At 45.6% G+C, this 3,820-nt stretch overlaps 1 non-coding gene across 1 annotated transcript; it reads left to right on the top strand.

Annotated features, from left to right (window-relative positions):
• The first annotated feature begins 3,240 nt into the window (after positions 1-3,240).
• Positions 3,241-3,312, top strand: TRNAS-GCU (transfer RNA serine (anticodon GCU)). The gene has a single exon. It is a non-coding gene; the product is annotated as a tRNA-Ser (tRNA).
• The last annotated feature ends 508 nt before the right edge of the window (positions 3,313-3,820 follow it).

Genomic DNA, 3,820 nt, shown 5'->3' with positions numbered 1-3,820 from the left:
GGTCACGTGATCAAGTTCCACTCGGCCAGCTGTAGCTATCGCGTCACCCCAGGTTTAACCAGAGCTAAACCACCGCCAATGTTTTTTCCTGTTAGTGTTCCTACCCGGTGCACATCAGTTTGTTTCCCAAAGACGGTGACTGATACTACTTTGTTTCCCTAATTTATATTATTTATTGTGCCTCTAAACATTTTTTTTCCTGTTAGTGTTCCTACCCGTGCACATCAGTTTGTTTCCCAAAGATGGTGACTGATATTACTTTGTTTCCCTAATTTATATTATTTATTTATTGTGCCTCTAAACAATCGTTTCAGAAAAATTCGCAGAGGCACCTGATTTCATTGTGTTCGCAATGCGATAGCATCAAAAGCGGTTGGCGTCTATAACGGAAGTGACGTCTATTCTGGTCTGGAGACGTCACTTCCATCCGGCCAATGGGAATGCTCCGATCTGGCGAAGCCAAATCCCTACAGCCAGTGGGAGAATTGTTTGACTGACAGTGCATTTTGGCCTCATGGGGCTTTAAATGCTATTGCTATAACAATGGTGCAATCGCGAGTAAAAAACAAATTAGCACATTGACGTCACTGGAGCGGCGAAAATTACGTCGTGTGGCTGGCGGGGCGCTCTGCTTTGCGAACACACCTGGCAGTTTTGTTATCGGCTTGTTCGTAACCACAGCGCCGAGCGTTGCTATCTGCCGCACCTGCGGAACGTTACTGGTGCTAAGCTTTTTCACTCGGGACTGTACATAACTCATTACGTAAAAGGTTCTATAGTCACCAGTAATAGCCTTCTCCCTCCTAATTTTGTTGTCAAGGTTCTTCAGTGTAATAACTTGCTTGGTTTGTATGATTTGCATAAGTTATATAAGCGTCTTTGAGTCGATGACACGTTTATAATAGCGTCGTCGTCGTTATCGAGCACACCCTCACAAATATTTCTTTAGACAGTCTGTAGACTGTCCATAGACTTCTGTCTGTAAAGTCTATAGATTCCCTATATAGACAAATACCAGAGAACAGCCTATAGGCAAAACACATCCTATAGACAATCTATAGATTTATGGCCATAAACTTTTAGTACAATATTCTATGACAGTCTATAGACTATGAATAGACAAAAAAAATCTATAGGAAGCCAGTAGAGTACATAAGAAGTCTATAGATCATTTTTGTAAGGGGCAGTCGTATTGCGTAGCTATTCCCCGGCATGGCGCATAGCTCGTTCGCGAAAGCCGACCCTGGCGTCTTTGTATCCCGCGAAGGCCGCATATACCCGTGCACTCGTCCCGCGCAGGGACTCATTTGTGTATAACGGGGGGGCTGCATAGTTTGTTGTCTTCGAGCAGGGTGCACGGTAGTCACGCCGCCGCGCGGTTGTCTCCGTATAAGCGATGTACCCGGGCCGAAGGCTACCGGGCTTCGAATTTCGATTGTTTAGCTCCCAGCTAAGCCCCATATTAACGAGCGGCTGCGAAATAGCTCGGAAGCACCCCACGCAGCGCTATAGCGAGCGAGCGATTGGCGGCAAATGAACGAGCACTCAACCCTTGTCCTTTGGTGCGGTGCAGAAAAAAAAAAAGCTAAAACTAAAAAGAATGCGCGAACGCCGTTCGCTGAAAGCGTATGTCAGCATATGCATCATTTGTCACAGAAATTGCGCGCAGCCCGCGTGCGTATTGGCCTCGTTTCTGGGTTGGTTTTTCGAGCGACGCGCATTTGTTAGGCCTACAGTGTATAACTACGTGCTTCCTTATGTGCCGCGCGATTCCCGCCGCGGTCGGTCGTGGTTTCGAATTCGACTTCTGAATGTATGCGCGAAGCTGGGGACTTCGCTGGATCTAAGTACACGCAGTGTGGGGCAATGCGTCCAGCGCGGTAACGGGAGTACGGCTGTGTATTATCCTCCGTTGCGCTGTTGCAGCAAACCCGTTGTGTGCATACGTCAAGTGCAGACGCCACGTGACTGTGTAAGCACATGTATGAGCGTCGCTCTGAAAACTTGTGAAACTCCAGCAAGTAGCGAAAGCGGGGAGTAAATTTTTAACACTCATGTACGGTTGGTTTCATTGAAATCATATTTTTTTTCTCCCTTTATTGTGTAGTGTTTGGATGCTATCAGTAAGAAATGTGTGTAAAATTAGATATTTTTTACATAAAATATAGGTGTTCGTGCGAAGAATATCTGTTTAATACCCTTAACGGAAACCTGTTCACAAAAAAAGAAACCAATTTCCTGTTGTTGCGGCAGCTACACAGGAAATTCCTGTAAGTGGGCCCACCGCTACAAAAACAAAAAAAAAACTGTTTTTTTTTTAATTTATGAGACTCACTACAAATCCGAATCGGGTCGGATACTTTGTTCTTTACCCTTTGCAACAGAATAATTATAATGAACACTTGTGTAGTGTTTCGATGCTATCAGTAAGAAATGTCTGCAAAATTAGATATTTTTACATAAAATATAGGTGTTCATGCGAAGAATATCTGTTTAATACCCTTAACGGAAACCTGTTCACGAAAAAAGAAACCAATTTCCTGTTTTTGCTGCAGCTACACAGGAAATTCCTGTAAGTGGGCCCACCGCTACAAAAACAAAAAAGAACTTTTTTAAAAATGTATGCGGCTCACTACAAATTCGAATCGGGTCGGATACTTTGTACTTTACCCTTTTCAACAGAATAATCATAATGAACACTCATCTGCGCGCAGCCATATATGACTATGTACGACACTATATCCATGAATGACCATATACGGAATTATAACCATATATGGACATATATAGCTTCGCGTGCGCGGATGTTAACTGCGATAACTTTCCCTTCAAACGCCCGCTCGAATATCAGCAATTCTCGTTAACAGGCGGAAATATGCCGATGTGTAACACCTTTGACCCCAGCTCTTCAGACTGGAGCCGTAGGTTTCGCGTCGTATGAACACCAGTAGCACATTCGCTCTGCATTCAACTTTGTCTACAGGGCATGGTGTCTGGCGAATGGGTAAAGACTCGGTCGAGACAATCTCCTCCAATGAATAATTTCACCGCTATCACGGTGAAAGGAATGTTAGAGCCATTTACAATTAACAGAATGGCATTGAATCCATAACAGCTCCAAATAAGGCAATCGCCGGGGCATCTGCAGCAGGCTTGATTGCATTTTGCTGCTGTGGAGGGAATTAATCGCGGAACGCGGCGCACCATTCCCGGGGTCCCTTTCATTTTGAGTGATGGGCCGCCGCGGTGGCTGAGTGGTTACAGCGTTCGGCTGCTGATCCGAAAGACGCGGGTTCGATCCCGGCCGCGGCGGTCGAATTTCGATGGAGGCGAAATTTTAGAGGCCCCTGTACTGTGCGACGTCAGTGCATGTTAAAGAACCCCAGGTGGTCGAAATTTCCGGAACCCTTCACTACGGCGTCTCTCATAGCCTGAGTCGCTTTTGGACGTTAAACCCTCCTAAACCATAAACCATTTTGAGTGATGTTTTATGGGCGTACACCGGGTTGGTGCTGAGAAAAGTAATGACGTGCAGCCCCAGGGTAACACCAGAGTAAAAATAACTTACCCCAGTGTACCGCCATTGTACTTCTTATAGAAGCTGCGAGCGGTCATCTTTGTCGTGGCCACTTCTTTTCTTCGGTCTCCTCTGCACCATCGCATACGCTAAAACTGTCCCCTGAACATCATGGTTTCTCCAATCATCAGCAACTTAAGAAGTTCATTGGTTAATGGAGGTTTAACGTCCCAAAGCGACTCAGGCTATGAGGGACGCCGTAGTGAAGGGCTCCGGGAATTTCGACCACCTGGGGTTCTTTAA

This window comes from Amblyomma americanum, chromosome 11, assembly GCF_052857255.1.
Source record: "Amblyomma americanum isolate KBUSLIRL-KWMA chromosome 11, ASM5285725v1, whole genome shotgun sequence".
Lineage (NCBI taxonomy): Eukaryota > Metazoa > Arthropoda > Arachnida > Ixodida > Ixodidae > Amblyomma > Amblyomma americanum.
Note: the sequence above shows the minus strand (reverse complement) of the source record. Positions and strands in the feature narration are given on the sequence as shown.